We start from the raw sequence: 27,630 nt of genomic DNA, 5'->3' as shown, positions 1-27,630 counted from the left end.
AGTGGCACCAAAGCAAATTGTGGAGGGATATCTTACAGGAATGGTGGGGGAGGATCTTACTCTAACATGCATTATACAACCACACCTGCTTGAGACCAATGCAGTCTATTTGGATTGGTTTCAAGCAATAAACCCAGTAATCAGTTACATTGAAGGATAGGTAAAAACATATGGGGACTGGCTAAGTAGGGTGGAATTTACAAATGTGCAAAATAAGTGGAGTGTATCAATCCGCATTCGCAATATACAACTAAGAGATGCAGGTACATACACAGGGACTTGGTCTATAACCCCGAGTACCAGTAAATGCATTTACCATGTGCAGGTCTGTAAGGATGCCTGTCCCACAACAGCCCCCATGCCACCTCCTTCCATTCCTCCACACATTGATACTACCCTGAAGAAAGGATGCCCAATTACACAACCATGGCCTATACCGGGGATCTTCCTACACTCTACTGCGGAATATATGGTGGAGAACGTAGGATGGCTTTACATGTTACTAAAACTGGATTTTGCAGGTATGGCCATGCCAGAGCAATTGGTTTAACTCTGAAATGCAGATGCAGTTACAACTCTGGAAGGGCTTTCAAATTGTCCCACAACAGAATAGAGACAGAAGAGATACTTTGGGAACAGCCCTGGGAGGTTCTAGCCTTGGCATGTCCCTATGGAAGTTGGCAGATATTGAAAATCTTAATTTGAAAATCAACACCATGGTGGATGGAATAGGCAAGGCAGTTAAAACAGGGGGAGGTATTAGTAGTCTATTACTGGACCAGCATGCAATCACTATTGATAATATGCATTTAATTGTGCAAGGATTTAAACACCTAAATGCTACCATTTTGTCTCTTATCAACAGTATACAAAACAATGATGTTTCACTGGCAGTGGCCTGTATGGCCTATGGCAATAGGGTAATAGAGATAGTACAGCAAAGTTTTCCGCAGTTGCAGCTTCAAAATTGGCCTTGTATCTTAGACCATGCAGCCATCACAAAACAAATACAACAACAGGGCATAACCCATACGGTGCCTATCTTTCTACAATTTGCTAAATTTGTTAAGATTCCAAGACGGGATCAGGAGGAGGGTAAAAGCATACACCTCATGATGGCAGTGCCTAGATGGGTACAAGAGGCAGTTAAGGTATACTAAGCAAACAGTGTGGAGACGCTGGTAAATAAGACATATGTGCAACACTACTCCACTGTGCACCTGGTAGCTGAAACTGGCTCAGAAATCAATCAAGCGTGTTGCACAAAACATCATGGATGGTGGCTGTGTGAGTGCTATGCCAAAATTGACATTAATGCCACTAGGAAAGGCTGGGCACAACTAGTACAAAAGGAATTGGTTACTGAGGTAGTGCGAATTCAGGACATGGCCTCTGCCATAGGATATCACAATTTCTCCATAGATGGCAATGTCTGCCCCACAAGTGAGGCAGGATTCTGTCTGCCTGTGACAAGCATTATTCAAATAGGAGCCCATGCCTTTTGGCCAACAAGAAAGGGTAATGCTGTCACTGAAACGGTCATGCTACATGAACGCCTACAAAAATTATTAATTGATCTGTTCCCCCCCGTGAAATTTTTACAACTAGGTATACATGAATTAGTAGCAAAAACTAAGTAATCCCTAATACCTATAACTCAATTGATCCAACAGCAAATAAGTGAAATTGATACGGTGCAAAGAGAGGTGGAAACACCTTGGTGGGAAATCCCAGAGGATGTGACTTTACATCCAGTGGTTCGCACTCTGAACGTACTCCTAATGGGGATCCAGGCCCTAACTGTTATGGTTTTAATAGGAATGTGCTGCTATATGATCTGTCAAACAAAGAAAGCTAAGCTACAAGGTAGAGTAAATAAGGGAATGGAAATGGCAATCAACACTGCTGTGGTACACCCGAACAATCATTTCATAGAGTGAGGAGTTAAGGCACACTAACAAATATGTTATAACAAAATACATACATACCTACATTACAAATATATAGAACATATATTCCATAAGTTACATTTATATCCTTGGTATAGTTTCTATATCCCCATGAAGCCCTCAGTAAGACAACAGATAGACTACTGATCCCCGCGTACGTATGGTCCCAGGCCTAACAATCCCAGGCCCACCGTAAGGGACTAAAAAATAATTGGATAATAAAATCTGTCTATCAGTCGCACGAGGGAATGTGCAGACTAGAAAGACAGATGGGGCATTAGCGTATGGATGGTAAAATAAAGTAGCCACATAACAGTGTTTAGCCCACTGGGTTATCCTTAGTCCATGCATTATGCTTTTCCGGGATGATGGGTAAACATCCTCCCCATAAAAAGACAAAAAGTGGGGGAATATAGTAAGTGAAGGCCCTGATAAAGGCCCAGCATGAGGTCTGAGCTAAAGTAATGGTCAAGACTTTGCTATCATAAACCAAAGTTAGGCGGTGAGCAAGAGGCAGGCCCTGCTCACAGAAGCTGGCAAAAAAGGGCTGATGTTGCATAAACATATATCCACCTAGTGTATTAAAGTGTAAACACGGTACCAGAACACCCTACGCTGGAACATGGCACAGATAATAAGGAACAGACTGACCCATCCCAATGACAAGGTCAAAAGGGTAATATGATGGATAGAGTTGTTCTGTTCGAACCAACATGTACAAGGTGAGAGGCGGCACCTTACTACGTAGAAGGGTTGTACCTTGCTACGTAGAGGGGTTGCACCTCATACGTCAGGAGTGATGTGTAACTTGTTTACACCTGTGTATAAGAATGTATCCCTGGGGCGATGTCTTGGTCTGGCCGAGGGGGCAGTGGAAAGTCTCACCACTGACTGAGCCAAGTCCATTGACTGGGGCACATACTCGTAGTATGTCCTGTAGAGTAAAAATCTAGAGGGAACTATTATTGTGTCCAATACGGCAATAAACCTGGCCGAAGTGCCTTCGTTCCTTACTAGACTCTGTAGTCATTGGGGGTTCTCTTCGTGTCTGCTGTGTCAGCTATCTTTGAAGAGCTGGGACAGCACACAGAGGGAACACACGCACGCAGCCGAGAGATATCAACATTGAACAGAGCAGAGCACCACACCGGTAGGCATCTGACAACATAAGGGACTGGCCTAGATGACCTGTCGAGGTCCCTTCCAGTTCTATAATTCTATGAACCAAAGGCCAGAGAAGAGCAAAATCCAAGGAGTCACTATGGGGGATTCTCCCTGTCACTGTTCCCAAGAGAGCTCTCTCAGATTTACAAAGCTGTTTGATGCTCCAGCCTTTATACAGTCTCTCCTAGGAGTGCCCCTTTCATGGGCTGGGCCTAGTTTTAGCCTTTGGGAAGTGTGACCCCGGGGGCTCTGAGACTGGGCCTTCTTGCCTCAGCACATCTTGTTTCTTTCTGTGGCTGCCCAGAGAGTCCAAATGAGTAGATACTCCTGACAGAGACTGTGAACATAAGAGCTGCCCACTGCATCAGACTAATGGTCCATCTAGCTCAGTGACCAATGCCAAGTGCTTCAGAGGGAATGAACAGAACAGGTAATCATCAAATGATCCACGCCGTCACCCATTCCCAGCTTCTGGCAAACAGAGGCTAGAGACACCATCCCTGCCCATCCTGCCTGACACTGGCAGATGAGGTGTTAGCTCTTGCAAAAGTCCCCATGTCTTCATTGAACAGGGACAAATGCATAGCTGGAATCAGTCTGACTCACCTGTGTTAGTATTAGATATTAGGATTATAAGAATGTGTTTACACTTTATTGAATGCTTTATTGAGTTGCTGCCTGGGTTAATATCTGACTAGTTGCATTGTGAGCCTCTGTGGCTCTGTAAATCACCAGACAGGAGAGAGACTTTACCTAGGCGAAGTGCTGACCGGCAACCGAATGTATTACACCCTGCCTGGCAGGAAAGGTTCATCAACACCAGATAGACTATTATGGGAAGTTCAAGATGACAAAAGACTGTTGTTGTGCTCTTGACTTCTCATTAGCTGAGTTTGCAGCTCAGAGCACGTGGCAGGAAGGGGATAAAAAAACCCATACAGAAGGAACTGATTATCTGTATGCTGCTTGGACTCGGAGGTGGGGGGGGGCAAAGTTTCTAGGCATAAGCAAGAGATCCCCAGCTGATTAGCCTGGGTTAGTCCTAAGGAAGATATAGGGCTTGCTTATAATAGAAGCTTCTATTACCTTTTGAAATTTAAGACTGTAACTTGTCTGCATCTATAGGATTACCTGCTTTAACTTCGTAAACAACTCTCGTTTCCTTTTAAATAAGTCTTAATACAGGTTATTACAGGACTGGCTACAAGTATTGTCTTTGTTGTGAGATCTAAGATTCAACTGACCTCAATAAGTGACTGGTTCTTTGGGACAAAGTCAGGCTTGACAAAGCCCTGGCTGGGATGATTTAGTTAAGGATTGGTCCTGCTTTGAGCAGGGGGTTGGACTAGATGACCTCCCGAGGTTCCTTCCAACCCTCATATTCTATGATTCTATGACTGGCAGTAACCTGAACATTGCTGTGACTCATGGGCTCAGGCAGTGGTTCTCAATCAGCGGACCTGAGCCCTCTGGGGGCCACTAGCAGGTTTCAGGGCAGACGCCAAGCAAGGCCAGCATTAGACACACTGAGGCCCCGGGCAGAAAGCGTAGGTCCCAGCGCATGGGGCTGAAGTCCAGGGCCCTGAGCTTCACCACCTGGGGCTGAAGCCAAAGCCTAAGCAATGTGGATTTGTGGGGCCCCTGTGGCATGGTACCCCTGTGGCATGGTACCCCGAGAGAGGAAGAAAGTGCCCGGAGGACTCAGCCAGAGGGTTGAGCCCTGACACACTACTGGCTTAGAGGGTCTCTGCCAGTCAGAAAGGGCTAGCAGCGAGGGAAGACTGGAACTGATGGCTGGAGGGGTGAAGAGGTTTGGGGTATGGTGGGGGAAGAAGCATCTGGGACTAGATAACCTGGGGCTGGGCAGTCTCCATAGGGGACACTTGCTCCTCCTGTGCCCTTTCCACCCCCTCTTGCGAGCAGAGAATGACCAACCTGTTCCCACCCCCAGAGGTAGCCGTGTCTCAGGACACTCCCCAGTTGCACCCACTAACTCTCTCCCCATTTCGGGTAGAGCTCGGGGCAACAAATTATCACCAAGATGAACCCAGCTGAATGCTGCCTGTTCTGGTGCCACAGGGGCTCTAGTGGGTGAAAGGCAGAACTGTAGCACTTCTCAGGCAGAATGTATCTTCTTCAAGCCAAAAAAAGAAATTCTGCACCAGACATGAATTCTGTGCATACGCAGCGCTGCAGAATTCCCACATGAGTAACTCACACCTGGCACAAACAGAACCTGCTCACTCCCATCTCTTCTCCCTATGTGTCGAGTCCCAGAGCTGCTGCTGTCATTAATGCACACAGGCTTTCACTCCCGTTAGTGCTGGCAAGACCCAATCCAGTGACAGGACTGAACGTTTATTTTCCTAGCACATGGGAGAGTCTCAGCTGAGGGGGAGGTGAGATGCGGAGGGGGTACAAAGGGGAAAGTTGTTGTACCCATGTTGGTCCCAGGATAGCAAACAGGTATTTTTAATTAGTTCTAAAAAAATTACCTCACCCACCTTGTCTCTCCAAGAGATCTGAAAGTGGCAAAGGAGACAAACAGGAAGACAGAGCTCAGGACTCTAAGCCAAACATTTCAAACCCCTGGAATAAAAAACCTTTCCCTTCTGCCCCTGGGTATGTTTGGATCCTATATGAGGGACCACCTCATTCCCCTCACAGCAGCAAAGGGAGACTGCAGCCAGCCCCAGATGGTCCTTCCCAATCCTGCGATGTTTGTTGTGACAAAGTTTGTGTGCGGTGGGTGCACGGGCTGGGTACAGCTGGACCAATCTGCAGATTGGAAAGTCAGGGCAACTCCAGCACAGCTTGGGGGCTGTGGGCAGCAGGAGCAGTTCTGGAGCTGGGCCTCTGTCCTCTCTAGCTCCCATGGCAGATGGCTCTGGCAGCATCAAGTGGGTCCATCACTGCAGGGGAAGGTTGGGGTAGTGTCTGAGATCAGGGTGAGAATTGGAGGGGGGTCCATGCTCAAGAATGTGGGATGGAATTCACCTCCCCACCCCTCTGCAGAGCTCAGCAACTAGGGATTTATCCAGTGAAGTGAATTTCACTCTGGGTGACTTTGAGTCAGCCACGGAAAGATCCTTGGGCCTTAGGTTCCACACTGGCCACAGGAGTTGACTAGTTCTCCCTCCCCAGACGGCCAGGGGCAGCCAGGGGTAACTAGTGGGTTATGGGAATTAGAAAATGAAAATTCACTAAGAACAATGATATTTGTGTGTTTATTATTAAATCCCCAGACACCCACCAATCCCCGTCCTCCTTCCGATGAGCTATAAATATCTAAGGGACTCAGCTACTGATCCTGCAGGCAGTTCCTGACCTTCTCCACTTTCTACAGCAGCACTTTTAACACCAGGGCAGGGAAACATGTAAATACTTTGAACCAAATTCCAGAAGCTGCTGAGCATGGAGAAGTTAAAATGAAACCAAGGTTCCGTCTCTCCAAGGAACTGGCCCCTAGTGCAAAATAACAGACATTCTCTAGAAATCTGAAATGGTCACTTCATAACTGATAAAACGTTATTAATCTGTTCATTTCTGAGAATTACTCATAAGAGAAACAACCCAGTGACGGTGATATCCTGAGGAAAAGATCTCATGTGTCTTTAGATCATACTGATTTGTAACCTGGAACATTATACACTAAAATGCCTAATTCGTAGCCCTACGGTGATTGCCTAGTGTCACTACAGGGCAGAATTAAGGTTGGTGCCTTAGTTGTGAATTTCCATCCTCTAACATATTGCAACTGCGGTTAAGTGGGTTTGACAAAATTCATTTTGTCTATTTCTTTCTTCTAATTTCAATAGATTGCAATATTTATTTTTAAGCCCTTCTTTCAATGTTTACAATTTCAATGTTCAGAGCTGTGGGAAGTTATGGGAGTCCTCAGACAACAATTATTTAATTATAGTAACTGCTGAGATTCCAAAAGCCAAATCATATAACTGTTCAAAGAGAAATTGTCAATGTCACACGTAAAATATACAGTGTAAATATCCTTAAATCAAACTCCACTTTCTGCAGAAGCATTTCTGTATATTACCTACATAAATATTTTTTCATCTGTGTCTGTGTACAGTGAAATCAACATTTACTGCAATTTGTTCATAAAAATCCAATCCTTTCAAGCATAATTTTAAGTAATGAAGTACTTGAATTCTTTCACTTCCTAGACTGGAACGTTTCATTTCAGGATAATTACACCCTCCCTGTGATGTATTTCACTCTCAGTACCATAACCCTCTTGTGATGTAGCTCCTGTTTAGGAGCTCTGCTGAAGCCAGTGGCATTATGATCAGAAGGTGACACACTGACACATGAGCAGAGACACATAGGGGAGGGTGGAGGACGAGGTAACACGGAGCCTACCAGGGTTGAACATGGCCCTAAGAACAAACGCCCTCTCAGCCTCTCCTCTCTCCCACCTCCCAGTGTCAGTAACTCGGATAAATCGTTCCTTGAAATCTAAATAGCCCCAGTTCAAGAGACTGTGATTAATGCAGGTACCTTAGGGGCTGCTGCACCAACCCCCTGCCTGGATGAGGAGGATGAAGAATTTCAGTAAAAATGGGTTAGGCTGGGAGAGGGCACAGCTGATGTGAGACTGGGAGCCAAGTTGACCAGGAGGCCAGAACTCATGGAGGGTTTAGGAGAAGTCAACAGGACTGGGTAGAGGCATTTCAGTGTATTTCCCCCATTAACCATTCTGCCATGTATTTAACTTAGAAACTTTTCATTCCCATCGAAACACGTTGGAGCGAAGCTGAGTTGATGCATTTCCACTTACAGTGGTACAGTTTTAATTAGGTGTTTAATCAGATGCTCATGCAACACAAAGCTGTCAATGATGGGTGTGCTTTCATTCATTAACTTGACTGTGCTGTTCATTGCTTTTAAAAAAAGATGGTGTGAGGGAGTGTCAAAATTTTAGGCATTAAGAAATGGTAAGCAGGTGTCAGTTCCTTTCTTATGCGTTTCTCTCCTAATTTTAATGTTAGTTTTGAATGAGTATTAATACCATGTTGTTTTAATAGCAGCAGGGTCCATTTGTATAATTGTTTGCAAGATTTCATTGGATATTGTGAACCAGCCGTCTTCACCTTTTATTTTGAGATTCCTAAATACAACCCAGTGCACCACTCCTGAACGACTGCAAGCCCTGGCTGGTGACATGTTCCTTGGAGAGTTAAAACCTGACGAGCCCTTTCGCCCTAAAAGCACGCCCCACCAGAAAACACTATAGGGAACCCGGTCATTACAGCCGACTATCACAAGGTACAGTTCTACCGGCTATGGGCCAACATTCAAATGGTTCTGTCTGTTTATCTTTCATTCAGCTTTGCAATTCTTAGATCCCATTTAAAAACTGGAAGTGAAATAACAGAAGCAAGTTAAGAAGAGAGCGGCATTGGGCATAGGTGGGAGTAAAACAATAAATGGAAAGAACTGACTATGCAAAAAGGAACATCGCAAACTATCAGAGCCCCAGACCCCAGTCCAACTGAACCCACCCCAGCCAGGCATATCAAGCTGGGTCCCTGAAAAATTGCCCAGCCCGTCTGGTAGTGAACGCTGCATGATCCAGGCAGAGCTACGGTGTGTGCGTCTGCTCTGCTGACATGCTGCTTTGGTATGGAGGGCACCACGGAAACAGGGAGCAGAGACATGGACTCCTACAAAACACAATCCCAGATATACCTCCAATGTCGCATCCCCCCCCACCTCCTCACTGTCTGCCATCCCCTCCCCCACCTCCACATGGCCATTCTCAGCCTATTGCTAACACTTCCTCCCAGCCTTCAGCACTATAAATACATAAAACGTGGTGTTACAAAAGGTAGATTGTGCCACAGAAACCTGATCTGGATGTCAGTGAGGTTTTTGATACAGTTCCACATGGGAAACTATTCGTTAAATTGGAGAAGATGGGGATTAATATGAGAACCGAAAGGTCAATAAAGAATTGGTTAAAGGGGAGTCTACAAGGGGGTCATATTGAACAGTGAGTTATCAGGCTGGAGGAAGTTACTAGTGGAGTTCCTCAGATCAGTCTTGGGACTGATCTTACTCAACACTTTTATTAGTGATCTTGGCACAAGAAATGGGAGTGGGACACAAAGCAGGGAGGGATTGCCAATATGGAGGAGGACAGGAAAATCATGCAAGAAAATCTGCACGGCCTTGAAAGCTGGAGTAGTAGAAATGGGATGAAAATGAACAGTGCACAAATTCTAGTTGTTAGTCCCCAAGTGCATAATTTTGCAATAAGCTGGGGATTTTTGTCAATTGGAAGTGACAGAGGAGGAGAAAGACCTGGGTGTATTGGTTGATAAAAGGATAATTATGAGCTGCCAATGTGATGCAGCCGTGAAATAGGTTAATGCAGTCCTAGGATGCATCAGGCAAGGTATTTCCAGCAGACACATGAAAGAGTTAGTACTGTTATACAAGGAACTGATGAGACCTCATCTGAAATACATCTCTACCTCCTGCTCTTAAAGTCTCTGAGTCTATAAACTGTGCCTTGTGTTGCACAGACACTGATGGAGATCAGGGCCCCATGGTGCAGCACATGGCAGAGAACCTGACTGAGATCAGCACCCCCATTCTGCTGGGCACTGCACAGACAGAGAGGGACAATCCTTGCCCCAAGGAGATCACAATCCAAGGAGACAATGGGTAGGAGGAAAACAGAGAGGGGCTGTGACTTCCCCAAGGTCACCAAGCAGGACAGGGACAGAGCCAGGAACATACCCCGTTAATGCCAGAGCCACATCACCCACAGCTTGGAAAGGTCCCCACACCCCATTGTATTAAGCTGCAGGAAGAGGTTGCTTGTCCATGGATGCACAGGCTGTCTTGGTAGGGCAACTCAGCTGCAGTCCCTGCACACAGCTGGGTGTGTGTGTCATGGGTCAGGAGAAGTCAGTGTCTGGTCCTGTGGGGCTGTGCTCCTGGCTCATACCTAGAGCACTCACTGCTTCCCCTTCCTTACCAGCTGCACTGGTCAGCCACCCCCAGGCCTCTGTGAGGTCACTGCTCCTCCCACCTCACCACTTCAAACAGAGACATGGTGCACCAGTGCCAGAGTGCACTAGTGTAAATTCTGTCTGTACTAAGGGTTTGCACCAGTGCCTAAAACACCAGGGTGGCAGAGACCTTCAGTGCCCAAACAGCAGTACGGTGGCACTAGAACTGGGATTTAGTTCTAGCTCTGTCACAGACCTTGCACACATCAATGTTTCTCCTCCCAACTTTAGTCTCTTTACCCAGCTGCCCACTCACTGGGGTCTCCTCTCTCTCCACAGCTGCTCACCACTAAAGTCTGTGTGGGTGTCACCAGAGCTGAGCTAGTTCAGCTCTGGAATAGTCTTACAAGGGGGGCTGTGGTGTCTCTTTTCCTGGAAGTTTTTAAGAACAGGTAGGAGAAACCTCTGTCACAGATAATCAACATATACTTGGTCCTGCCTCGGCAGAGAGAGCTGGACTTGATGACATCTTGAGATCCTATCCAGCCCTACATTTCAAGGATGCTATGCGATATATACATATAAAACAATAGACAGAGAAAAACCGCACAACAACATGATGTCAGGCCATTCAAAAAACAACAACAACAAAACAAAAAGTTACATTGCACAGCATAAAATGACACAATACTAAGGAGAAGAAAGCAACAGAATGCAAACTGATACACCTTAGGACAAAAGTACAGAATGCAAAATAGCTCAACTCAAACCAATATAACACAGACACCAAACAAGCTGAGGCAAAACAGTGCACCATAAAACTATGCAACACAACATGGTGCATCATAGTTCCAAAAGGCACCATGCAAAACAGCTCAGGGTAGAACAGGGCTGTCATGGCTTAAACCCCCACTCTGAACCTTAGCGTCCAAAAGATGGGGTACCAGCATGAATTCCTCTAAGCTCAATTAGCACCTTAGAAGTTGCAGCGCTGCCACCAACCAGGAATTCCAGTGCCTGGTACACTCTGGTCCCCCCAAAACCTTGCCCAGGGGACCCCTAAGACCCAGTCCCTCTGGATCTTCACAAAAGGAAAGTAAGCCCTTTCCCTTACTGTTGCCTCTCCCAGGCTTCCCCTCCCTGGATTATCCTGGAAGATCACTGTGATTCTAACTCCTTGAAGCTTAAAACAGAGAGGAAAATTCACCTTCCCCCCTCCTTCTCTCTCCCCCTCCCAGACTCTCCCTGAGAGAGAAAGTAATCCTAACACAGAGAGAAAATTAACCTCTCTCTCCCCCTCCCTCCTTTCTCCCCACCAGTTCCCTGGTGGATCCAAACCCAGTCCCCTAGGGTCTCACACCAGAATAAAATAACAATCAGGTTCTTAAACAAGAAAAGCTTTTAATTAAAGAAAGAAAAAAAGTAAATATTATCTTTGCAATCTTAAAATGGAATATATTACAGGGTCTTTCAGCTATAGACACTGGGAATACCCTCCTAGCCTAAGTATACAAGTACAAATTAAAATCTTTTCAGTAAAACACAAGTTTGAACTCCTTCCAGCCAAATACACATTTGCAAATAAAGAAAACAAACATAAGCCTAACTCGCCTCATCTACCTAGTACTTACTATTCTGAGCACATAAGAGCCCGTATCAGAGAGACTGGAGAGAAACCTGGTTGCATGTCTGGTCACTCTCAGAACCCAGAAACAACACCAACCAAACACTAACAGCACACACAAAAACTTCCCTCCCTCAAGATTTGAAACTATCCTGTCCCCTGATTGGTCCTCTGGTCAGGTGACAGCCAGGCTCACTGAACTTGTTAACCCTTTACAGACAAAAGAGACATGAAGTACTTCTGTTCTATTAACCCTTAACTATCTGTTTATGACAAGGGCACAGCACAAAAGAGAATTATATCAATGTAGGCCTAGAAGGGATCTTGAGAGGTTGTCTACTCCAGCCCTCTGTGCTGAGGCAGAACCTAGTATCCCTAGACATTCCCAGATCGGTGGATTTCTAACCTGGTGTTAAAAACTTTCACTGAAGGAAATTTCACAGCCTCCCTTGGAAGCCAACGCAAGGCAAACATAGACCAAAACAACGCTGTACACACACACGCTGGGCTTGTGGATAAGGGGAGAGGCAAGAATTCAAACAATCTGGGTTCGGTTCCCAGTTTTGCCCCAGATTCTCCATGCAAACTTGAGCAAATTACTTCAGCTCTCTGAGCTTCAGTTTCCCCATCTGTAAAATGGAGAGTCGCCTCCCACCACTGGCCTATTTAGCCTTTGAGCTTTTTGGGGCAAGGCTTCTCTGTCCCTGTGGGCATGTCGACACTGCAGTCAGACACCGGCGGCTGGCCTGTGCCCGCTGACGTGGGTTCACATGGCTCAGGCTGTGGGGCTGTTTAATTGTGGTGTCCATGTTCCGGCTGGGGCTGCAGCCCAAGGCCTGGCACCCTCCCACCTCGCAGGGTCCGACAGCCTGGCTCCAGCCTGAGCCCAGACATCTACACTGCAATTAAACAGCCCCTTCGCCTGAGCCCTGTGAGCCTGAGTCAGCTGGCATGGACCAGCTGGGGATTTTTGACAGCAGGGTAGAGATACCCTTGGTGTCTTTTCCGCACCTGTCACAATGGGGACTCTGATCTTGGTCAGTGTCTGTGCAGAGCCCTGCACAACAGGACGCCTGATCTCAGTTGGGGACTCTGCAGCTCCCAGCATTACAGGATCCCTGATTTTGTTTAGGGCCCCTGCAGCAACTGGCAAAATGTGGGGGCAGGATCTCTGTCAGGGTCTGTGCAGTGCACAGTACAGTGGTGGGGTGTGATCTTCGTTAGGGTCAGTGCAATGCCAGACCCAACGGGGACACAGATCTCAGTCGAGGTCTCTGAAGTGCCCAAAACAATGGAGGCAGTGGTTTGGGTCGCAGTCGTGCCCTGTCTGGCACAAAGGGGGCCGTGATCTCGGTGCAGGTCTCAGTTTTACCTGGCACAATGGTGGGGTCTGATCTCACCTGGAGTCTCTTCAGCGCCTGGCAGAACAGGGCCCAGATCTCAGTTGGGGTCTCTTCAGCAGGTGTCAGAACAGAGCCACGCTCAGTACGATAGGAGCCCTGATCTCAGTCACACACCTAGAGAAAAAAGCGGGAAGATTTTCTAGAATTTGATATCAGTATTTCAGAACTGAGGAGAAAATGGGGCACAAACTAAATATTTGCCAATATAAGGGACAAGCATCAACATGTGAGGAGATTTTATGTCACCATTCAACAGTTCAATAGAAAAGAGGGGAAATTGGAGGGGATTATACAGCGATATTGAATCAACAACAGAATGGGACGGATTCATCTTGCCTCACACTCACAGGGCCAGGGGGGAGCCCTGGGTGATGTCTTTTCACAGGGGAAAGGAGCGGGTTTGCAGAAGGTCGCTGGGAGTAGGGAGGGGCTGGCAATGGGGTCTGGGAATGTGATTAGCAGGTAGTGGGGGGGTGGAGGAGGAGTAGCTAGAGGAGGAAACATGGGGCTGGCCCATCTCCATGGGGGACACTTGCTCCTCCCTCCCCTTCCTGGCCCTTCCCACGCCCTGTTGCCAGCAGAGAGTGGCCCCCCCAGCCCAGCCCAGCGGTGTCCCTGTCTCAGGGCCCCCCCAGCCTCTGCCCAGTTCAGAAATCACTCGGGGAAACCATTTCCCACCCACACAAGGACAAATCCCTGCAGGTGAAAATGGGGGGAAACACCCCAAAACTGAGATCTGAACTGGCCATTGGCCAAGGGGAGAGAAAATGGGGCACAATGGGGGAGGGGAACAGGGAACTTCTCAGGGGTTTGGGGGAAGGGGGGTCACTCTGGGTGCTGCTCGTTGCTCTCTAGGGAGAAATGGGGCAGGACGGGAGGGGGGGTCCCCACGGGGGGGCAACGGTAAATCCGAGGAGGTCTCAGCCCCCCCCCCTTTCTCTCCCCGCTCCTCGGGGGCCACCTGCTCTTCTCCCTCCCCCCCCCGCCATGTCCGGGCTGCACAGACATTTCCCACCCGCCCCTTTCCCAGCCCCCCCCGGCCCCACGCAGGGACCCCAGTGGGGCCGGGCCCCTCCCCCGCGGGGCCCCAGGGCAGAGCCTGGCCGGGCCGGGGGGCGCTGGGCTCCTGCGGGGACAGCAGCTCCGAGCCCCCCGCGGGCGCTGCCCCCCCGGGAGCAGATCCCGGCGCTGCGGGATGCCGGGTCCCCCCCGGACACTGGGGCAGAGTCACCGCCCGGCCCGGCCCCCCCCCCGTGGCTCGCTCCGGGACCTGGAGGCTGCAGAGCCGGACCGGCCCGCGCGCGTCTGCAACTCGGCTTCTTCTCTCCCACCTAACGTCACTTCCGGTCCAGGGAGAGTCAGGAACTACATCTCCCAGCCTGCCCCGGGGGCGCTTCCGCTCTCTCCGGCCCAGGTAAGGGAGGCCGCAGGGTCCATCCTGACCCTCCCCCCGGTCATCCTTTCCCCTGGCCCCACCCCCTCTCCCGGCCTTTCTGTCGTTACACCGGCAGCGGGGCCATGGCCGGGGCCGGGAGCGCAGCGCGGGGCGGGCAGGGACACGCCTGGGGCAGACACGCTCCTGCCGGAGGGGGGTCAGGGCTCGGGTGTGGGGGGGCGGTTATTACGTGGGGGTCACAAGCCCCCCCCCAGCTCTGCCGCTCCCCGGAAAAAGGCGGCGGTGGTGAGAGGCAGCGGCTGGAAGAGAGAGCGGGGCCGGGGGAAAGGATGACCGGGGGGAGGGTCAGGATGGACGCTGGGGCCTCCCTTACCTGGGCCGGAGAGAGCGGAAGCGCCCCCGGGGCAGGCTGGGAGATGTAGTTCCTGACTCTCTCCGGAGCGGAAGTGACGTCGGCGGGGAGGCGGGGCCAGGCTGCGAAGGAGAGTTGGTCGCTCGGGCTCTGCCTGGCTCGCGCGGGGCCGTTGGAGCCTCTCCCGGGGCCGGAGAAGGGTTTGTGCCGTGGGGGCTCTGGGCATGCGCAGATCGCGGCGGGAGAGCCCTTCATTAACCCCCCGCGCCCGGCCCGGGCTCTGCCCCCCCCCCGCTGCGGAGCTGCAGCTCCAGGTCCCGGAGCGAGCCCCGGGGGGGGGCCGGGCCGGGCGGTGACTCTGCCCCAGTGTCCGGGGGGGACCCGGCATCCCGCAGCGCCGGGATCTGCTCCCGGGGGGGCAGCGCCCGCGGGGGGCTCGGAGCTGCTGTCCCCGCAGGAGCCCAGCGCCCCCTGGCCCGGCCAGGCTCTGCCCTGGGGCCCCGCGGGGGAGGGGCCCGGCCCCACTGGGGTCCCTGCGTGGGGCCGGGGGGGCTGGGAAAGGGGCGGGTGGGAAATGTCTGTGCAGCCCAGACATGGCGGGGGGGGGGGGGAGAAGAGCAGGTGGCCCCCGAGGAGCGGGGAGAGAAAGGGGGGGGCTGAGATCCCCTCGGATTTACCGCTGCCCCCCCCGTGGGGACCCCCCCTCCCGTCCTGCCCCATTTCTCCCTAGAGAGCAACGAGCAGCACCCAGAGTGCCCCCCCTTCCCCCAAACCCCTGAGAAGTTCCCTGTTCCCCTCCCCCCATTGTGCCCCATTTTCTCTCCCCTTCGCCAATGGCCAGTTCAGATCTCAGGTTTGGGGTGTTTCCCCGTTTTCACCTGCAGGGATTTGTCCTTGTGTGGGTGGGAAATGGTTCCCCCGAGTGATTTCTGAACTGGGCAGAGGCTGGGGGGGCCCTGAGACAGGGACACCTCTGAGCTGGGCTGGGGGGACCACTCTCTGCTGGCAACAGGGCGTGGGAAGGGCCAGGAAGGGGAGGAGGGAGCAAGTGTTCCCCATGGCCACGTTTCCGGTGTGCTCTGCATTTTAATTTGATTTTAAATGAAGTTTCTTAAACATTTTAAAAACTTTATTTACTTTACATACAACAGTAAGTTAGTTCTAGTTTATAGACTTACAGAAAGAGACTGGCTAAAAACATTAAAGTGTATTACTGGCACGCAAAACCTTAACTCAGAGTGACTAAATGAAGACTCGGCACAGCACTTCTGAAAGGTTGCTGACCCCTTTACTAGTCACATTCCCAGACCCCACTGCCTGCCCCTCCCTCACTCCAGCCCCACTCCTCTCCCTTGTGAAGGCCACATCACCTAGAGCTCCCTGCTGTCCATGTGAATGTGAGGCAAGAAGAATCCATCCCATTCTGTTGTTGATTCAATATCCTTATATAATCCCCTCCAATTTCCTATCTTTTCTCTTGAGTGGTTGAATGATGACATAAAATCTCCCCACATGATACTTGTCCCTTATATTGGCAAATATTTAGTTTGTGCCCCATTTTCTCCTCAGTTCTGAAATACTGATATTGAATTCTCAAAAATTTTTTCTTTTCTCTGCAGGTGTGTGACTGAGATCAGGGCTTCAATCGTACTGAGCATGGCTCTGTTCACCGGGCGCTGCAGAGACCCCAACTGAGATCTGGGCCGTGTTCTGCCAGGCGCTGAAGAGACCGCAGGTGAGATCAGACCCAGAGCTGGTGCTTGCATTTAGGCGGCCGAGGCAATTGCTTAGGGCGCCAGAACTATTGGTCGGCAGCATTTTGCTGGAGGGGGCTGCAGGCGGCTCCGGTGGACCTACCGCAGTAGGGCCTGCAGATGGTCGGCTGCTCACACGGCTCCGGTGGACTGCCCGCAGGCACTACTGCGGCAGCTCCACCGAAGCCGCGGACCAGCGGAGCCTCCGCAGGCACTACTGCGGCAGCTCCACCGAAGCCGCGGACCAGCGGAGCCTCCGCAGGCACTACTGCGGCAGCTCCACCGAAGCCGCGGACCAGCGGAGCCTCCGCAGGCACTACTGCGGCAGCTCCACTGGAGCCGCGGGACCAGCGCGGAGCGGCGAAATTGCCATGTGCGTAGGGCGCTCAAACCTCTAGCACCGGTCCTGATCAGACCCCACATTGTGCCAGGTAAAACTGAGACCTGGACCGAGATCACGGACCCCCTTGTGCCAGGCAGCGCACGACTGTGACCCAAACTGATGCGTCTATTGTGCTGGGCACTTCAGAGACCTTGACTGAGATCTGTGTCCCCGTTGGGTCTGGCATTGCACTGACCCTGACCGAGATCACGCCCCACCACTGTACTGGGCACAGCACAGACCCTGACAGAGATCCTGCCCCCACATTTTCCAGATGCTGCAGGGATCCCAAACAAAATCATGGCTCCTGTAATGCTGGGAGTTGTAGAATACCTGACTGAGGTCAGGCGAAGGGGCTGTTTAATTGCAGTGTAGATGTCTGGGCTCAGGCTGGAGCCAGGCTGTCGGACCCTGCGAGGTGGGAGGGTGCCAGACCTTGGGCTGCAGCCCCAGCCGGAACATGGACACCACAATTAAACAGCCCCACAGCCTGAGCCATGTGAGCCCACGTCAGCGGGCACAGGCCAGCCGCCGGTGTCTGACTGCAGTGTCGACATGCTCATAGGGACAGGCCTTGCCCCAAAAAGCTCAAAGGCTAAATAGGCCAGTGGTGGGAGGCGACTCTCCATTTTACAGATGGGGAAACTGAAGCTCAGAGAGCTGAAGTAATTTGCTCAAGTTTGCATGGAGAATCTGGGGCAAAACTGGGAACCGAACCCAGTTTGTTTGAATTCTTGCCTCTCCCCTTAACCTCAGGCCCAGCGTGTAGCGTTGTTTTGGCCAGGTTAGAGATACACCAGTCGGGGAATGTCTAGGGATACTTGGTCCTGCCTCAGCACAAAGGGCTGAAGTAGAAGACCTCTCAAGATCCCTTCCAGGTCTACATTGAAATAATTCTCTTTTGTGCTGTGCCCTGTTCTACGCTGAGCTGTTTTGCATGGACCATTTGGAACTGTGATTGCACCATCTTGTGTTGCATAGTTTTATGATGCATTGTTTTGCTTCAGCTTGTCTAGTGCCTGTGTTGTGCTGTGTTGGTTTGAGCTGAGCTCTTTTCCATCGTGTACTTGGCCCTAGGCTGTGTTAGTTTGCATTGGGTTGCTTTCTTTTCCTTTATATTGTCATTTTATGCTGTGGAGTGTATTTTTTTTGTTGTTGTTTTTCTGAATTGGCTGGCATTATTTAGTGGTGTTCTCGTTTTTTTTTCTGTATGGTTTGGTTTTATACGTATATATTTCATGGCATCCTAGAAATGTACAGCTGGACAAGACCTTAAGCTGTCATCAAGTCCAGCTGTCCCTACTGAGGCAGAGCCAAGTATATGTAGATTGTCTCTGACAGAGGTTTGTCCTACCTGTTTTTAAAAACTTCTAGGGAAAGACTCCACAGCCCCCCTTGTAAGACTATTCCGGGGCTGAACTACCTTAGCTCTAGTGACCCCCACACAGACTTTAGTGGTGAGCAGCTCTGGAGAGAGAGTAGACCCCAGTGAGTGGGCAGCTGGGTAAAGAGACTAAAGTTGGGGAGGAAAAACACTGATGTGTCCAAGGTCACCCAGGCTGTCCGTGATGGAGCTAGAAATTGATCCCAGTTCTAGTGCCACCGTACTGCTGTTTTGGGCACTGAAGGTCTCTGCCACCCTGGTGTTTTAGGCACTGGTGCAAACCTTTAGTATGGACAGAATTTACACTAGTGCCCTCTGATTGGTACCGGTGCACCATGTCCCAGTATGAAGCTTTGAGGTCGGGGGGGGACAGTAACCTTACTGAGGCCTGGGGGTGGCTGACCAGTGCAGCTGGTAAGGGAGGGGCAGCAGTGAGTGCTGGAGGTATGAGCCATTAGCACAGCCCCACAGGGCTGGACACTGACTTCTTCTGACCCAGGGGACACACCCCAGCTGTGTGCAGGGATTGCAGCTGAGCTGCCCTGCCAAGACAGCCTGTGCATCCATGAAGAAACTGCCTTTTCCTGCAGCCTAATACAATGAGGTCTGGGGACCTTTCCAAGCTGCAGGAGATGGGGCACTGGAGTTACTGGGGTCGGTTCCTGGATCTGTCTCTGACCTGCTTGGTGGCCTTGGGGAATGCACAGCCCCTCTCTGTTTTTCTCTTACAGATTGTGTATTTTAGGATTGTGATTTCTGTGGGACAAGGATGGTCCCACTCTATCTGTGCAGTGCCCAGCAGAATGGGGGTGCTGATCTCAGTCAGGTTCTCTGCCATGAGCTGCACTATGCTGCCCTGATCTCCATCAGTGTCTGTGCAGCACAAAGCACAGTTTGTAGACTCAGAGACTTTAAGGGCAGAAGGTAGAGGTGTATTTCAGATGAGGTCTCATCAGTGCCTTTTATAACAGTGCTAACCCATTCATGTGTCTGCTGGAAATACATCGCCTGATGCATCCTAGGACTGCATTAACCTATTTCACAGCTGCATTGTATTGGCAGCTCATAATTATCCTGTGATAAACCAATGCACATTGGTCTTTCTCCTCCTCTGTCACTTCAATTGATAAATCCCCAGCTTATTGCAAAATAATGCACTTGGGGCCTAACAGCTAGAATTTGCGCACTATTCATTTTCGTGCCATTTATATTACTCCAGTTTTCAAGGACATGAAGATTTTCTTGTATGATTTTCCTGTCCTCCTCCATACTGGCAATTCCTCCCGGCTTTGTGTCCCACTCCCACTTCTTGTGCCAAGATCACTAATAAAAGTGTTGAGTAAGATTGGTCCGAAGACTGATCTGAGGAACTCCACTAGTAACTCCCTCCAGCCTGACAACTCACCGTTCAATATGACTCCCTTGTAGACTGCCCTTTAACCAATTCTTTATTAACCTTTCGGTTCTCATATTAATCCCCATCGTCGCCAATTTAACGAATAGTTTCCCATGTGGAACTGTATCAAAAACCTCACTGACATCCAGATCAGGTTTCTGTGGCACGATCTACCTTTTGTAACACCACGTTTTATTTATTTATAGTGCTGAAGGCTGGGAAGAAGTGTTAGTAATAGGCTGAGAATGGCCATGTGGAGGTAGGGGAGGGGATGGCAGACAGTGGGGAGGTGGGGGGGGATGCGACATTGGAGGTGTATCTGGGATTGTGTTTTGTAGGAGTCCATGTCTCTGCTCCCTGTGGCTGTGGTGCCCTCCGTACCAAAGCAGCACGTCAGCAGAGCAGACGCACACACCGTAGCTCTGTCTGTAACACGCAGCGTTCGCTACCAGACGGGCTGGGCGAGTTTTCAAGGACCCAGCTTGATATGCCTGGCTGGGGTGGGTTCAGTTGGACGGGGTCTGGGTCTCTGACAGTTTGTGATGTTCCTTTTCGCATAGTCAGTTCTTTCCATTTATTGTTTTACTCCTACCTATGCCCGATGCTGCTCTCTTCTTGACTTGCTTCAGTTATTTCACTTCCAGTTTTTAAATGGGATCTAAGAATTGCAAAGCTGAATGAAAGATAAACAGACAGAACCATTTGAATGTTGGCCCATAGCTGGTAGAGCTATACTTAGTGAAGGTCGGCTGTAATTTCCTGGTTACCTCTAGCATTTTCTGATGGAGCGGGTAAAGCAACGTCAAAGAGCCAAATACGTGTTTTTAGGGCGAAAGGGCTAGTCAGGTGTTTGCTCTCTAAGGAACATGTCACCGGCCAGGGCTTGCAGTCGTTCAGGAGTAGTGCACTGGGTTGTATTTAGGAATCTCAAAATAAAAGGTGAAGACGGCTGGTTCACAATATCCAATGAAATCTCGCAAACAATTATACAAATGGACCCTACTGCTATTAAAACAACATGGTATTAATACTGATTCAAAATTGACATTAAAATTAGGAGAGAAACGCATGAGAAATGAACTGATACCTGCTTAACATTTCTTAATGCCTAAAATTTAGACACTTCCTCACACCATCTTTTTTTAAAAACGATGAACAGCACACAGTCATGTTAATGAATGAAAGCACACCCATTACTGACTGCTTTGTGTTGCATGAGCATCTGATTAAACACCTAATTAAAACTGTACCACTGTAAGTGGAAATGCATCAGTCAAGCTTAGCTCCAAGGTGTTTAGATGGGAATGAAAAGTTTCTAAATTAAATACATGGCAGAATGGTTAATGGGGGAAATACACTGAAATGCCTCTACCCAGTCCTGTTGACTTCTTCTCCTAAACCCTCCATGAGTACTGGCCTCTTCGTCAACTTGGCTCCCAGTCTCACATCAGCTGTGCCCTCTCCCAGCCTAACCCATTTTTACTGAAATTCTTCATCCTCCTCATCCAGGCAGGGGGTTGGTGCTGCAGCCCCTAAGGTACCTGCGTTAATCACAGTCTCTTGAACTGGGGCTATTTGGATTTCAAGGAACGTTTTATCCGAGTAACTGACACTAGGAGGTGGGAGAGAGGAGAGGCTGAGAGGGTGTTTCCTCTTAGGGCCACATTCAACCATGGTAGGCTCCATGTAACCTCATCCTCCACCCTCCCTCATGTGTCTCTGCTCATGTGTCAGTGTGTCACCTTCTGATCATAATGCCACTGGCTTCGGCAGAGCTCCTAAACAGGAGCTACATCACAAGAGGGTTATGGTACTGAGAGTGAAATACATCACAGGGAGGGAGTAATTATCCTGAAATGAAACATTCCAGTCTAGGAAGTGAAAGAATTCAAGTACTTCATTACTTAACATTATGCTTGAAATGATTAGATTTTTATGAATAAATTGCAGTAAGTGTTGATTTCACTGTACACAGACACAGATGAAAAAATATTTATATAGGTAATATACAGAAATGCTTCTGCAGAAAGTGGAGTCTGATGTAAGGATATTTGTACTCTATATTTTGCATGTGACATTGACAATTTCTCTTTGAACAGTTATATGATTTGGCTTTTGGAATCTCAGCAGTTACTGTAATTAAATAATTGTTGTCTGATGACCCCCATAAGTTCCCACAGTTCTGAACATTGAAATTGTAAACGTTGAAAAAAGGGCTTAAAAATAAATATCGCTATCTATTGAAATTAAAAGAGAGAAATAGACAGAATGAATTTTGTCAAACCCACTTAACAGCAATTGCAATATTTTAGGGGATGGAAATTCACAACTAATACACTCAACCTTAATTCTGCCCTTTAGTGACGCTAGGCAATCACTGTAGGGCTACGAATTAGGCATTTTAGTGTATAAAGTTCCAGGTTACAAATCGGTATGATCTAAAGACACATAAAATCTTTTCCTCAGGATATCACCGTCACTGGGTGGTTTCTCTTATGGGTAATTCCCAGAAATGAACAGATTATTAACATTTTATCAGTTATGAAGTGGCCATTTCAGATTTCTACAGAGTGTCTGTTATTTTGCACTAGGGGCCAGGTCCTTGGAGAGACTAAACCTTGGTTTCATTTTAACTTCTCCATGCTCAGCAGCTTCTGGAATTTGGTTCAAAGTATTTACATGTTTCCCTGCCCTGGTGTTAAAAGTGCTGCTGTAGAAAGTGGAGAAGGTCAGGAACTGCCTGCAGGATCAGTAGCTGAGTCCCTTAGATATTTATAGCTCATCGGAAGGAGGACGGGGATTGGTGGGTGTCTGGGGATTTAATAATAAACACACAAATATCATTGTTCTTAGTGAATTTTCATCTTCTAATTCCCATAACCCACTAGTTACCCCTGGCTGCCCCTGGCCGTCTGGGGAGGGAGAACTAGTAAACTCCTGTGGCCAGTGTGGAACCGAAGGCCCAAGGATCTTTCCGTGGCTGACTCAAAGTCACCCAGAGTGAAATTCACTTCACTGGATAAGGCCCTAGTTGCTGAGCTCTGCAGAGGGGTGGGGAGGTGAATTCCATCCCCCATTCTTGAGCATGGACCCCCCTCCAATTCTCACCCTGATCTCAGACACTACCCCAACCTTCCCCTGCAGTGATGGACCCACTTGATGCTGCCAGAGCCATCTGCCATGGGAGCTAGAGAGGACAGAGGCCCAGCTCCAGAACTGCTCCCCCTGCCCACAGCCCCCAAGCTGTGCTGGAGTTGCCCTGACTTTCCAATCTGCAGATTGGTCCAGCTGTACCCAGCCCGTGCACCCACCACACAACAACTGTCACAACAAACATCGCAGGATTGGGAAAGACCATCTGGGGCTGGCTGCAGTCTCCCTTTGCTGCTGTGAGGGGAATGGGGTTGTCCCTCATATAGGATCCAAACATACCCAGGGGCAGAAGGGAAATGTAGTTTCTTCCAGGGGTTTGAAATGTTTGGCTTAGAGTCCTGAGCTCTGTCTTCCTGTTTGTCTCCTGCCACTTTCAGATCTCTTGGAGAGACAAGGTGGGGGAGGTAATTTTTTTAGAACTAATTAAAAATACCTGTTTGCTATCCTGGGACCAACATGGGTACAACACCTTTCCCCTTTGTACACCCTCCGCATCTCACCTCCCCCTCAGCTGAGACTCTCCCATGTGCTAGGAAAATAAGGGTTCAGTCCTGTCACTGGATTGGGTCTTGCCAGCACTAACGGGAGTGAAAGCCTGTGTGCATTAATGACAGCAGCAGCTCTGGGACTCGACACATAGGGAGAAGAGATGGGAGTGAGCAGGTTCTGTTTGTGCCAGGTGTGAGTTACTCATGTGGGAATTCTGCAGCGCTGCGTATGCACAGAATTCATGTCTGGTGCAGAATTTCTTTTTTTGGCTTGAAGAAGATACATTCTGCCTGAGAAGTGCTACAGTTCTGCCTTTCACCCACTAGAGCCCCTGTGGCACCAGAACAGGCAGCATTCAGCTGGGTTCATCTTGGTGATAATTTGTTGCCCCGAGCTCTACCCGAAATGGGGAGAGAGTTAGTGGGTGCAACTGGGGAGAGTCCTGAGACACGGCTACCTCTGGGGGTGGGAACAGGTTGCTCATTCTCTGCTCGCAAGAAGGGGTGGAAAGGGCACAGGAGGAGCAAGTGTCCCCTATGGAGACTGCCCAGCCCCAGGTTATCTAGTCCCAGATGCTTCTTCCCCCACCATACCCCAAACCTCTTCACCCCTCCAACCATCAGTTCCAGTCTTCCCTCGCTGCTAGCCCTTCCTGACTGGCAGAGACCCTCTAAGCCAGTAGTGTGTCAGGGCTCAACCCTCTGGCTGAGTCCTCCGGGCACTTTCTTCCTCTCTCGGGGTACCATGCCACAGGGGCCTCACAAATCTACATTGCTTAGGCTTTGGCTTCAGCCCCAGGTGGTGAAGCTCAGGGCCCTGGACTTCAGCCCCATGCGCTGGGACTTAAGCTTTCTGCCCTGGGCCTCAGTGTGTCTAATGCTGGCCTTGCTTGGCGTCTGCCCTGAAACCTGCTAGTGGCTCCCAGACGGCTCAGGTCCCCTGATTGAGAACCACTGCCTGAGCCCACGAATCACAGCAATGTTCAGGTTACTGCTAGTCGTAGAATCATAGAATATGAGGGTTGGAAGGAACCTCGGGAGGTCATCTAGTCCAACCCCCTGCTCAAAGCAGGACCAATCCTCAACTAAATCATCCCAGCCAGGGCTTTGTCAAGCCTGACTTTGTCCCAAAGAACCAGTAACTTACTGAGGTCAATTGAATCTTAGATCTCAAAACAAAGACAATACCTGTAGCCAGTCCTGTAATAACCTGTATTAAGACTTATTTAAAAGGAAAGGAGAGTTGTTTATGAAGTTAAAGCAGGTAATCCTATAGATGCAGACAAGTTACAGTCTTAAATTTCAAAAGGTAATAGAAGCTTCTATTATAAGCAAGCCCTATATCTTCCTTAGGACTAACCCAGGCTAATCAGCTGGGGATCTCTTGTTTATGCCTAGAAACTTTGCCCTCCTCATAGTCCAAGCAGCATACAGATAATCAGTTCCTTCTGTATGGGGTTTTTCATCCCTTTTCTGCCATGTGCTCTGAGATGCAAACTCAGCTAATGGGAAGTCAAGAGCACAACAACAGTCTTTTGTCATCTTTAATATCGCATAATAGTCTATCTGGTGTTGATGGACCTTTCCTGCCAGGCAGGATGTAATGTATTTGGTTGCCATTCAGCACTTCATCTAGGTAAAGTCTCTCTCCTGTCTGGTAATTTACAGAGCCACAGAGGCTCACAGTGCAAGTAGTCAGATATTAATCCAAGCAGCAACTCACAAGCATTCAATAAAGTGTAAACACATTCTTATAATCCTAATACCTGTTTTAACAATACTAACACAGGTGAGTCAGACTGATTCCACTGTGTGTTTGTCCCTGTGCAGTGAAGACATGGGGGCTTTTGCAAGAGCTAACACCTCATCTGCCAGTGTCACAGGCAGGAGGGCAGGAATGGTGTCTATAGCGTCTTTTTGCCAAAAGCTGGTAATGGTTGATGGGGTGGATCATTTGATGGTTACCTGTTCTGTTCATTCCCTCTGTCGGAGAAAAACGCAGTTCTCTCTTTTTCTTTGGGTGCAGCAAAATCAAATACTTTATTATTTCTCAAGCAATAGCAATAGAGGGAGTGAGTGCCCTAGGACACGGGGTTGCCCCAGTCCTGGACAGGTCTCTCACAGGTAAACAATTACAGCAAGCATTTATACCTTTGTTACAGACAATAACAAGCAATAATACAGACAATAATGAGCAACAGCTGCATTTTGTTTATACATAGGCTATCCTGCTATCTTATTTTTCTCACTTCTAGGCGCCAGTCTACGTATTTGATTATCAGTGCAAGGTCGTGATAACTTCTCACGCAGTTCTTTCCTACTCGCCTCACACTATCGTCGCTTCTACAAATCTCACGTCATTAGGGTTACAGCTGGCCTAACTCTTGCTAACAGACTGACATGCATGAAGATCCTCTACAAATCCTTGTCAGTTCTTTTCCTTCTTCCACAGGGCTCTGCCCCTCCCTTCATAAGAACATAAACATGGCCATACTGAGTCAGACCAAAGGTCCATCCAACCCCACATCCTATCTGCCAACAGTGGCCAATGCCAGGTGCCCCAGAGGGAGAGAACCTAACAGGTAATGATCAAGTGATCTCTCTTCTGCCCTCCATCTCCACCCTCTTGACAAACAGAAGCTGGGGATACCATTCCTTACCCATCCTGGCTAATAGCCATTCATGAACTTAACCTCCATTAATTTATCCTCAAAAGGAATGAGGAGTACTTGTGGCACCCTAGAGATTAACAAATTTATTTGAGCATAAACTTTCGTGGGCTAAAACCCACTTCATTGGATGCATACAGTGGAAAATAGAGTAGGAAGATATATATACCCACAGAGAACATGGAAAAATGAGTGTTGCTATACACACTGTAACGAGAGTAATCAGTTAAGGTGAGCTATTAGCAGGAGAAAAAAGCCTTTTGTAGTGATAATCAGGATGGCCCGTTTCCAACAGTTGACAGGAAGGTGTGAGTAGCAGCGGGGGGACAAATAAACGTGAAGAAATAGTTTTACTTTGTGTAATGACCCATCCACTCCTACTCTTCATTCAAACCTAATTTCATGGTTTCCAGTTTGCAAATTAATTCCAATTCAGCAGTCTCTCGTGGGAACCTGTTTTTGAAGGTTTTTTGTTGTAATAATGTGACTTTTAAGTCTGTAAATGCGTGACCAGGGAGATTGAAGTGTTCTCGAACTCATTTTTGAATGTTACAATTCTTGATGTCTGATTTGTGTCCATTTATTCTTTTACATAGAGACTGTCCAGTTTGGCCAATGTACATGGCAGAGGGGCATTGCTGGCACACGATGGCATATATCACATTGGTAGATGTGCAGGTGAACAAACCTCTCGCAATGTGGCTGATGTGATTAGGTCCTATGATGATGTCCCTTAAATAGATATGTGGACAGTGTTGGCAATGGGCTTTGTTGCAAGGATAGGTTTCTGGCTTAGTGTTTTTGTTGTGTGGTTGCTGGTAAGTATTTGCTTCAGGTTGGGGGGCTGTCTATAAGCAAGGACTGTCCTGTCTCCCAAGATCTGTGAGAGTGAGAGATTGTCCTTCAGGATAGGTTGTAGATCCTTGATGATGCGCTGGAGAGGATTTAGTTTTGGGCTGAGAGTGATGGTTAGTGGCTTTCTGTAATTTTCTTTGTTGGGCCTGTCCTGTAGTAGGTGACTTCTGGGTACCTTCTGGCTCTGTTAATCTGTTTCTTCACTTCAGCAGGTGGATATTGTAGTTGTAAGAATGCTTGATAGGAATCTTGTAGATGTTTGTTTCTGTCTGAGGGGTTGGAGCAAATGCTGATCTTAGAGCTTGGCTGTCGACAATGGATTGTGTGGTGTGGTCTGGGTGAAAACTGGAGGAATGTAGGTAAGTGTAGTGGTCAGTAGGTTTCCGGTATAGGATGGTGTTTATGTGACCATCGGTTACTAGCACTGTAGTGTCCAGGAAGTGGATCTCTTGTTTGGACTGGTCCAAGCTGAGGTTGATGGTGGGATGGAAATTGTAGCGCAAGTTGAGCAGGGACATTAGGGGACGAGAGCTGAGGAAGCGTTGTTTTAAGTCAGCCATAAAAATATTGGCATCCTGTGGGGCCATGAGCGTACCCATAACAGTGCCGCTGACTTGAAGGTATACATTTTCCCCAAACGTGAAATAGTTGTGGATGAGGACAGTCACAAAGTTCAGCTCC

At 48.8% G+C, this 27,630-nt stretch overlaps 1 protein-coding gene across 9 annotated transcripts in view; it reads left to right on the top strand.

The window, feature by feature from the left end:
• The window catches only part of LOC127042180 (zinc finger protein 436-like), a 118,287-nt gene that overhangs the window by 36,767 nt on the left and 53,890 nt on the right, over positions 1–27,630 (top strand). For 4 of the 9 annotated variants that reach the window (XM_050935796.1, XM_050935794.1, XM_050935792.1 and 1 more), the window contains exons 1-2: positions 14,865–15,068; positions 16,488–16,603. The exons of 1 other annotated variant lie outside the window; for it this stretch is intronic. The gene's annotated coding sequence lies outside the window, so the exon portion shown is untranslated. Of the gene's footprint in view, positions 1–14,863; positions 15,069–15,956; positions 16,144–16,487; positions 16,604–27,630 lie in introns of those variants that run through there. 4 more of the 9 variants (XM_050935797.1, XM_050935791.1, XM_050935793.1 and 1 more) reach the window with 4 other exon arrangements.

Source organism: Gopherus flavomarginatus, unplaced genomic scaffold (genome assembly GCF_025201925.1).
Source record: "Gopherus flavomarginatus isolate rGopFla2 unplaced genomic scaffold, rGopFla2.mat.asm mat_scaffold_34_arrow_ctg1, whole genome shotgun sequence".
Taxonomy (NCBI): Eukaryota; Metazoa; Chordata; order Testudines; family Testudinidae; genus Gopherus; species Gopherus flavomarginatus.
The sequence above is the reverse complement of the archived record's forward strand: the minus strand, read 5'-3'. Positions and strand labels throughout refer to the sequence as shown.